The following is a 10,444-nucleotide window of genomic DNA, read 5'->3' as shown; positions in this document are numbered from 1 at the left end:
GCATAAAATAAATATTTATGAGTCCATACTGATATAAACAAGTAAATAAATGAGGGGAGAAAAATAAATATTCCATGCAGAGAACTTGAAATAGTTTCCATCCTCCTCAAAGGGGATGCATAATGTCCCACCCCTCAAATATGGACTGTGCAATAGCTTCTTCCCAAATAGTACAGTTTGGAAGGAGACACAAAAGTAGCTTTAGAGCAGAGAAATATGAGAAATACTACCTTGGCCAAATGATCAGAGGGCTAACCAACAGGGCTAAGTTGTGTTCATTGCACGTATTTTTAAGTCAGTATGACACAAGTGACTCTTTACCTCTGTGGTCTTCCTCCCCAAAATTCATAGCAGATAAATTATGAGAAAGGCATCAGACAAGTCCTAACAGAAGGGCATAATACAAGCACTTGGCTAGGTATTTTGGGCCATCCAGGCTGTTGTCCTTTGCATGTCTCTCTTTCTGTTGAAATGCTCTTCTCTAAGCTATTTGCCACTAGAACAACTCTCCTAGAGGAATTTCTGTCTCAACAGCCAAAGAGAAACATGAAAGAAGCCTGACTCAAACCTATACAACTCACATGGAAGACGTCCACACTCAGAAGAGAAAGTCACTAAACACTTCCCATGCTATCTTGTTTCTTAAATTCAATCTGCTTTATCTGATGACCGATCTTGTTCTAAGTCTGAATGTATACTCTTCATCTAGGCTCTTGACTTCCATGCTTTGAGGTATATTACAATATACAGCCTTACATTGGTGTAAACTACAATACAGTTGGTCCTCCTTTTAGGGTGACAATCTACTGTGGACACAGACACAAATACCAATCAAATGAACATAAACACTCTAAGTAATCAACCACAAGGGCTGGGGAGATGGCTCAGTAGAATAACTGCTTCCCTGGCAAGCACAAGGGCCTGAGTTCAATCCCCAATTCTGCCTAAAAAAATAAATAAATAAAATAAAAATAAACTTGTGAGACATTTCAGTAATCAACCACATTTCTTATTTATAAACATAAAAAAGATTCCTAAAGATCACCAGACATTTGACACGTATAAAGGATAGATGCAGCTAAACAAATAAAATTTTATTTCAGACAAATAAAAGATAATACAGAAAAAAGAAGATAAAGCTGAGATCATTTTTAGTATAAATATTTAAAAAATTGATGAGAATGATAGAAAAGCTAAGTAAGCCAGTCATGGCGGCACGTACTTGTAATCTTATCACTCAGGAGGTTGAGTTGGGAGGACCACAAATTAAAGGCCAGCCTGGGCTACATAGTGGTGTGGAAAACATGGTGTGAAAAATAGTGGTGTGAAAAATATGGTGAATGTTTGAATTTTCAAAATTTTGCCTGGACTACCTAATGAGACTCTGTTTCAAACAACAAAACAGAGAGAGAGAGAGAGAGAGAGAGAGAGAGAGAGAGAGAGAGAGAGAATATATATGTAGAGATAATATATCTAGTAGCTTAAATCTAAGATGTATTTCAGAAGTCAAAAACATACAGATCAGAAATAAATATGCAATAAAGTAAATACTATAAAACAATTTCCCTCAACTGGACTACTGAATTATCATATCATTGATTATCTAGAATGAAAAAATTTTTAAAAGACCCATAGAGGTAACACCAATCTTTCTTCAAGGAAGAACTCAGCTGCATGAAGTATGATGAGTTGGCCACCTTGAGCTATTGGTGCCTTCAACTCTTCTAGGCTGGAGGCCTTGCTATTTCCAAGTAAGTTTCAGTCAAAGGAACGCTTCTATTGGTAAAGTTTATTCCTCTGGAGGACCATGAAGGGAAATGCTATTCCAGGCCTCTCTCCCTGGCTGACAGAGGCCAAGATGGCAGACGTTTCCCTGGTACTCTCTCTGGTGGCTACCAGGTCTGAATTCACTTTTGAGCAAGTAATTAAATAAATAAATAATGATATTCTGTCCCCTACCTAAGATAATGAGAAATATGTTTAATGCAATACTCTGTACCTGTCTTAAAACTGAAAGAAAAAAAATAACTAGAAGGGATGAATACAAATTACAAATAGATGAGAAGCTCAATTATTATAAAGATGTTAATATTTTCAAGTAACCATATTGCTTTGCTGCAACCCATATTATTACTATAGTAGAATTTGGAGGAGAGATTTTAAAATGATTGTGATTGGTAGCTGGAGAAAGAAATGAATGAGATTAGTTTTTCAAAATGAAAATCAATAGCCATATGAAGAAACTAGGCTTTTCCAGATATTAAAATATAACCAACTATACAGAGATTGACACAAGAAAAAATAGATCATGAGAGACCAATGTACCAAATAGATAGTCAAGAATAATTAAAATAGGAAGGTCTGTCCAAATAGCTCAGAGAATTAAAGCACCTACAAGCAGGCTCAGGGGCTGGAGGGTTTGATCCCTGGGCCTACCATGCCGGCCCCGCCCCTGGGGAGTGCTGAGATGGTGATTGAGACTGGGCATGGTGGCGCATGCCTGTAATCCCAGCTCTTGGGAGGCTGTAAATAGGTGGATCACTGAGTCTGATCCAGCAGTGAGACCCTGAACATACTGTAGACCCTTCCCTAAAATAAAAAAAAAAAGTATAATCAAAATAGGGCCAGTGAGGTAGCTCAGCAGACTAAGTGCCTACTTAGGCAAGCGCAGGAACCAGGATTCAATCCTTGGTACCACATGCCACATTGGCCCCACCCCTGGGCACACTGAGCTGGCCACCTAAACCAGGCATAGTGGCACACGCACTGAGGGGGCTGAAAACAGGAGGGTAACAATTAATCTGAGCTGCATAGTGAGATCCTATACGAAATAGGATAACCAAAATAACTATTGTCTGGTCTTTTTGAAGACATTAGAATTCAAGTTGGTAAGGAATACTGAATACCTCCATATGGGACTGTCACAGTTTTATCTTTCATGCTTCCATTAGGAAGTTCCCATTCTTATGAGCTCAAAAGAGCAGTTTGTGGTGATAACATCATAAGAAAGGGTCAGTGACCACCTTTCCCTCTGCTTCTTCTCAATAGTGTTTGTCTGTCAGGTGGAGACAACTGCTATGTGCATCTGAGAACTGAGTCCTAGGTACAGATGTACAGTGTGGATGGATTTGATACCACTGCAGCCTAGTGGCCTTTCTCAGTAAGGGCTCAGTGAGAAAATTAAACCATATAGAGAGTGACTGGAATGTTTGTTTTCTCAAGTACACCTCAGATGATACGTGGTTAGTGCCACTACAGATGGTTACGAAAGCCATTAATTCATGGGTACACGGAGTGATGCAAAGCTTAATCCTATCATGAAATCCTTGCTGAGAAGAGCTACAGAGAAGGATTAAAAATAGATAACACTTGTACTGAGCAAACTGAGCCACTTCTCTTGAGCGATTTGGTGTTTTAATCTACTGAATACCAGACAGTCAAAATTACAAGATAAATAACACATGTGAGCTTATGACCTGAGGAAATCTTGTAACCTACAAATTGTAGTTGTCACTCATTTTCATTAGTTTGCAAGGGTTTCTATAACAAAGTTCCACTGATTGGATGGCTTACACAGTAGAAAGGTTTTGTCTCACAATTCTGGGAGCTCAGTGTCTGAAATCAAAGTATTGGTAAAGTTTATTCCTCTGGAGAACCATGAAGGGAAATGCTATTCCAGGCCTCTCTCCCTGGCTGACAGAGGCCAAGATGGCAGACGTTTCCCTGGTACTCTCTCTGGTGGCTACCAGGTCTGAATTCACTTTTGAGCAAGGACATCAGTCATGTGGACTTACACCCACCTCAGTGACCTTAAATTGTATTCATTACACCTCCATAATAGCCCTATCTCCAAATAAGTTCATGTTCTGAGGGAGTAGAAGTTAGGATTCCAAGAGATAAATATGGAGAGCTAGGAATACAGTTTAACCCATAACCCAGCAAGTTGTCTAGGCAACTCCTGCAGCATTACACTTTCTTCTTGAACTAAAGCACTCTTCAGTGTTTGTTTGTTTGTTTGTTTGTTTGTTTGTGACAGGGTCACACCATATTTCCTAGGCTTGTCTCAAACCTGTGGGTTCAAGTGGTCCTCCTGCCTCAGCCTCCCAAGTAGCTGGGACTACAAGCATGTGCTGCTGTGCCCAGCTTCAGTAATCTTTTTTCCTTAGGTGCCCCTACTTCCAGGGGTGGGCATATAATTCACTTTTGTTTAGAGAAACACATTTGATACTATGACTGATTTAGGGGTGAGCATATGACTGAAAGTAAGCCAATCAAACTCCTCACTGAGACTTTTACTCTAACTACCAAAAAAGATTCTAGGCACTCTGTACCTGCTGGTGGCCATCCTTTGTGACACATACAAAAAAGCTGCCTGAGATTAAAGCTTAGCCTACTGGATGCATGGCATCTGCCACGATCACTCACTCCTTCAGGACTACAGCACTCTTTTTTCCAGTAGCTTGGAACCCTGGCCTTAAGTGACTCTCTGCTGAGCTACTCTGCATGAACTGCCCTCAGTCAAACAGAGCCACCTGGCCGATGACTGATTCCTGTGAGGATGAAAACTCATGAAAGTTCGCCTTCTTCCCTTCAGACTAGACATTCCTAAAGGATCAGCCAGAACCCAAGCTGCAGCAGAATGAGCTATGGTGTCTGGCCCTTTCCTCTCTGGCACTGATGCCTTGTGCTTCTTCTGCTCAATTCTGTCTCCCTTATTCACATTGTCCATGTGGATAGAAATCACTCCCCAGGAAATTTACTGCATGCACATCTGCACCCCAAGACTACATCCACAGAGAAGAAAACAAGGTGATGCTGATGCATTACTGAGTACCTCACTTGAGACTGTGGATCTTGTCTTAGTTACTTTTTCCTTATTGCTGGGACAAAATACCTGACAGCCAGCATGAAGAAAGGAGCGTTTTATTTAGCTCACAGTTAGTAGACATTTCAGTCCATGCTTGGCTGGCTCTAAGGCAGAGTGGCACATGGCAGAGGGCAGCAGTTCATGGAGGTAGAAAAAAGCAAAGGGAAGAGCAGTGGCTGCAGCAGCTAGCAAGCCTTGCTCCCTCTTTATATTGTATGCAAATTACCCACCCCAGGGTGTGTATAGCACTCATACCCATAAGCCCAGCATTGGATCATGAGTTAATCACAAACTCGAGAAGCCATCGTAATGATTGTATGAGGCTTTGGGGGGACAACTAGACACAAGCCGTAACAGTGCTTTCAGTTTTATGAAGCAATAAATTTCCTTTTGCACCTTAAACTGCTTAGTCCAGAATTCCTGTCTCTTTCACTAAATGAGACTCTACCCAGTACAACACCTTGGGTACAATTATCAGAAATAACCAACTGTACAGGCATTGCAGTACACTGAGCTCCACAGAGAGCCCGATGGGCACTGGGCGACCCTGTACCTCGCTGAGGAAAACAAGTAAATATGGGCAAAGGAGATCCTAAGAAGCCAAGAGGCAAGATGTCACCCGATGCATTCTTTGTGCAAACCTGCCGAGAGGAGCACAAGAAGAAGCACCCAGGTGCTTACGTTAACTTCTCAGAGTTTTCTAAGAAGTGCTCAGAGAGGTGGAAGACTGTGTCTGCTAAAGAAAAAGGAAAATTTGAAGACATGGCAAAAGCGGACAGGGCTCGTTATGAAAGGGGAATGAAAGCTTATATTCCTCCTAAAGGAGGAACAAAAAAGAAGTTCAAGGATCTCAATGCGCCCAAGAGGCCTCCTTCGGCCTTCTTGTTCTGAGTATTGCCCCAAAATTAAAGGAGAACATACTCGCCTCTCCATTGGTGATGTCGCAAAGAAACTTGGAGAAATGTGGAATGATACTGCCGCAGATGACAAGCAGCCGTATGAGAAGAAGGCTGCTAAGCTGAGGGAAAAGTATGAAAAGGACATCGCTGGCTCGCGGGCTAAAGGAAAACCTGATGCAGTGAAAAGGGGAGTCGTCAAGGCTGAAAAAGCAAGAAAAAGAAGAAGAGGAGGACAAAGAGGAGGAAGAGGAAGAGGATGAGGAGGATGAAGAAGAGGATGATGATGAATAAGTTGGTTTAGCGCAGTTTTTTTTTCTTGTCTATAAAGCATTTAACCCCCTTGTACAGAACTCACTCCTTTTGAAGAAAAAAAAAAGATTGAAATATAAGGCTGTATAAGATTGCTTTCAAACTGTACGGTGTCTTTTTTGTATAGTCAACACACTACGGAACATGTCTCTAGCTAGCCCTGTCCTGGTACATTTTCAGTAGCCACTAACCTTGCCTGGCACACTATGGGGGTCATACATTGGCATGGGAATTTAAAGCAGGTTCGTGTTAGTGCACAGCACAAATTAGTTATATACGGGGATGGTAGTTTTTCCATCTTCAGCTGTCTCTGATACAGCTTATATGAAATAATTATTGTTCTGTTAACTGAATACCACTCTCTAATTTAAAAAAATGTTGCAACTGCTTTGTTAACATTCTGAATGCTTCTAAGGAAATACAATTTTTTATTAAGAGAAAAACAAAATAGCCAAGTGTGAGTGGCAGAAGGATTGCTGTGTGTTTGTTCAGCATCTACCCAGCTAATCTGTGCCCAGATTTCTTCCAGGGACTGGGGACATGGAAGCGCAAAAATCACAGTCCCTATCCTTGGAGGTTTACATTTTGGTGAGGAAAAGAAAAAATAAGCAAGGAATAAAATGAACACAGAGTGCAACTTTGAGAAAAAGCTATCCGCACAAATTAGGCCCAGGAGGCCAGGGTGCCAGGAGACTGGCACTATTATGTTAGACAGCTCTATATTTGGGTGAAAGAGGCCATTCCTAGCTTCTGTACCTATGCTGAGGCATCTTCCCAGAAACTGCCATGACATTTAAAATCATCCACAGAGATGAGCAGGGGCCTTGCAATTAGCAAGCTACTGGAGAGTGCAACCTTGTGCCAAGACCTACTTGGGCAATTTCAGGGACAACTCCTTCAGATTTGATGTCCTGGAATATGTCCCTCATCCTGCCCTTTTCAGATCATTTCAGATTCTTTGGGTTGATTGCTTTATTTAGCATTGTGGTACTTAAGCTTAACAATATCAAGTTGGTTCATTTGAGAACCACTTAGGGGACTGCTGTGCGTGGGTGAGTCGTGGAGTCAGAACCTTGTATACTATGTAAGGTACCTGGCCCCTTCCTCTCTGGTACTGATGCCCTGCTCTGCTTACTAGCCACCATGAACTGGGCATCTTCGCTGTACCAGGCCTTTACACCAGGATGTTTATGCTTTAGAGCAACCAGCCATTGACTTAAGCCTCTGAGACTAGGAGCCAAAATTAAATCTCTTCTTTAAATTGTAGGTACCAGGTATTGTCCCTTAGTGACAAGAACTCTGAAAAACACAAGCACTCAGAACCACCATATGAGGTAGGTACTCCCATTTTCTTTGATAAGCAATAAATTCAAGTCTCTAGAAATCCTCCAAGGTGATAGAAGAATTATTTTGAGCCCAGAAGTCTGATTCCAGGGACACTTGCCATCCCTTTGGAAGTCTGAACAACGTGGCAGTACTGTACCTGCAGGTCATATCTGTCAGGGTGAATTACACATGGATCGTTTCTAACAATCCTAAAGTCATAAGACAAGGGACTGCCATTTACTAGCCAACCATGTCAGGCTACCAAATACTTTTTCCTGTAAGATCATTTTTTGGTTTGTTTGTTTGTTTGTTTGTTTGCTCCAAGTTCCTGGTTTAATAAGGACTTAATTATTTTGAGAAAAAAGATCCCAAACATCAGACGTTCACAAAAAATAACCCACGGTATCAACTTTAGAAAACAAAGACTATTACACTAATTTTTCTAGAGGATGCATTTGACACACTGTCATTCACGAAAATACATTGTTACATTTGTGTTTAACAGCCCCACAAAGTACTTGATGTGGGTGATACACGTGACTCTTAAGTCAAACAAAGCTGCTTTCAGATGCTACAGTAGGTGAGATTGCCTTTGCAGTTAGGGAAGCAACTCCTGAAATCATGTATAAATGGCAATAACTATACTGCCTGCATCGTGAGAGACTATTGTGGAGACAGCTGATAAAAACCATACAACATTTTTATTGTTAAGTTATAAAGAGGTATCAAAATTAAAAAGCCAAAATGACAGGAGAAGACTTAACAAAACTACTACGAGCATCAAAGGAAGTGAAAATGGTACTAGGCGCAGGGCAATTATGAACATGGTAGGACACAGGGAGAACAGTGAGCATGTGCTGAAGACACTAGGGGAGAGGATCTGGTGAAATTTTGATCTTAGACAAGCGCCTAGATAAAAAAAATAATAGTACAAGACTTCTAAACTAAACTATGTGCTTAAGAGTCATCTTTGCCATTGGTGCTGTCTCTGTCATCCTCTCCTTCCTCAGCCTCTTTTTCATCATCCTTGATCAACTCCAGTTGGTCCTCCGCCCGATCTTCATTTTCATCATCATCCAGTAGATCCCCTTCCTCAGCAGAATCATCCGCAGCACCCTCAGATTGCATCTTCACATTAGTCTCATCTTTCTTCTGGGAGGTGGTGGTCTGCTCCTCTTTGGCCTTATTATTCTTCATCTCCACTGCTGGTTTGCTCTGTTCCTTTTCAATTTTCTCGAGGCTTTCCAGTAAAGGATCCACTTTTTGTTTTATCTGGGTCAACTCCTTCTTAATGGCCTGAAGATCATCATCTTTCAACTTTCCAGACTTGGATGAAGATCCCCGCTGACCACTCTTAGAATTGAAGCCACTTTTGCCTCTTCAGGAGGTGTTTCCTGATACACGCTGGCGTTTTGAGGGCACTACAGCCCAAGCAATAGGAGGAGGAGGAGGAGGAGGAACACGTGCTGGGTAACTATACATCCTGTCATAATAATCACATTGAAAGTCATAGTCTAAGTCAAAAGAGGAGCTGAGTAGAGGGCACGGACAAGGGTGTTCTGTTACTGACCCGTACATCTCCAATGCCAAACATTTCACCCCTGCTTTTCCTCTGTTCACTTTTGGCTCTGCAGCCAGATCAATATCTAAAACCTGGCCAGCAATCATTCTGCCATCCTCTCCAGCTACAGCAGCCTGGGCATTTCTTTCATTAACATACTGGACAAAGGCAAAGCCCTTATGAACAGAGCAACCCACAATTTTGCCATACTTCGAGAAGATGACCTTCACATCAGATTTCTTCACCACCAGAGTGTTCAGATTCCCAGTGAACACATGGGAATTCATGGAGCGAGGATCTGTCTTGTTGGTAACATTGCTAGCCATTGTGTTTGAAGATAAAATTGCTTACAGTGACAAAAAACAGGAGAGCATGAGAGAAGAGATTCGATTCCGAATCCCCTGCTCCCAGGTTCTACGTGAAGTTGACTGCTGATCGAGGTCAGCAATGCAGCAGCGACTGTTCAGTCTCTCTTCACAAAATGGCCTGTAAGTTCATTTAATCTTTAGGAAAAAACCCAAGGCTGGCATCTTTTTTCTTATTTTACCAGGACAAAATAATTCAAGGACAACTTAAGAAATGAACCCCTCTAACTAGTGCTAGACATGGCCTCAGATTTGGATCTCATTGATTCCAAAGCATAAATTCTTATTAAAATTATAATTGACTGTACTAGTTTTCCAAGAAAATGGTCAGAGGGGTCTACTGAGTTTCAGTTCTATATTGTCATTCAATTTTCTCTTCAATAACACCTAGAAAGCTCTCATTATCTTGGAAATTGGTGATATAAAGATGTAGGGATCCCCTGACCTCACTGTGAATGATTCTACCCGGGGAGACACGGCAACAGGAATGAGAAAGACAAGAAGACAAAAGCTGGGCTAGGTGGTCGCTAGTCTGCCTGATGGGCAAGACTAATGCAACACACAACAAAATGATCCTTTATTTATACTTTTGCAAAGTTAGTAACACATGACACAAGGTTGCCTAGTGACTAACAGCTGGCCTGAAGCAGACAGGATGTTTTTCTCAGGACTGAGATAGTTTGTTTGCTTTAGGTACTGAGGCCTAGTCCCACCTATACAGATTTGATCAATTTCCTAGACACAGAGATGCTGTGGTTTGTGTCTAGATGTCCCCCCAAAGCCTCACGCAGTCGTGGCATGGGTTTCTGGGGCTTTTGACTGACTCGTGGACCAATGCTGGGATTACAGATGTGAGTGTGGCACCCACTCTGGTGCAGGCAGCCTGTAGGCCATATAAGGGAAGGAAAGAGGCTTGCTTTCTGTTGATACTGCTCTCCTTTTGCTCTTGCTGCTTTTGCCGTTTTCCGCCACCATGAACTGCTGCCCTCTGCTACGCACCACTCTGCCTTGGTGCCAGCTGAGTATGGACTGAAACCTCCACTCACTGTGAGCTAAATAAACCTTTCCTTGCTTAATTTTGGGCATCAGGTATTTTGTTCCAGCAATGAAAGAAAAG

The 10,444-nt window shown here is 41.8% G+C and overlaps 1 pseudogene across 1 annotated transcript; it reads right to left on the bottom strand.

Moving 5' to 3' along the window:
• Positions 1-8,358: 8,358 nt before the first annotated feature.
• Positions 8,359-9,377, bottom strand: LOC101588183 (annotated as a pseudogene). Its single transcript, XR_192441.2, has 2 exons — positions 8,972-9,377; positions 8,359-8,932 (listed from the first exon to the last, which is right to left on the bottom strand). The product of XR_192441.2 is annotated as a heterogeneous nuclear ribonucleoprotein C-like (transcript).
• Positions 9,378-10,444: the final 1,067 nt, after the last annotated feature.

Source organism: Octodon degus, unplaced genomic scaffold (assembly GCF_000260255.1).
Source record: "Octodon degus isolate 3935 unplaced genomic scaffold, OctDeg1.0 scaffold00024, whole genome shotgun sequence".
Classification (NCBI taxonomy): domain Eukaryota; kingdom Metazoa; phylum Chordata; class Mammalia; order Rodentia; family Octodontidae; genus Octodon; species Octodon degus.
Note: the sequence above shows the minus strand (reverse complement) of the source record. Positions and strands in the feature narration are given on the sequence as shown.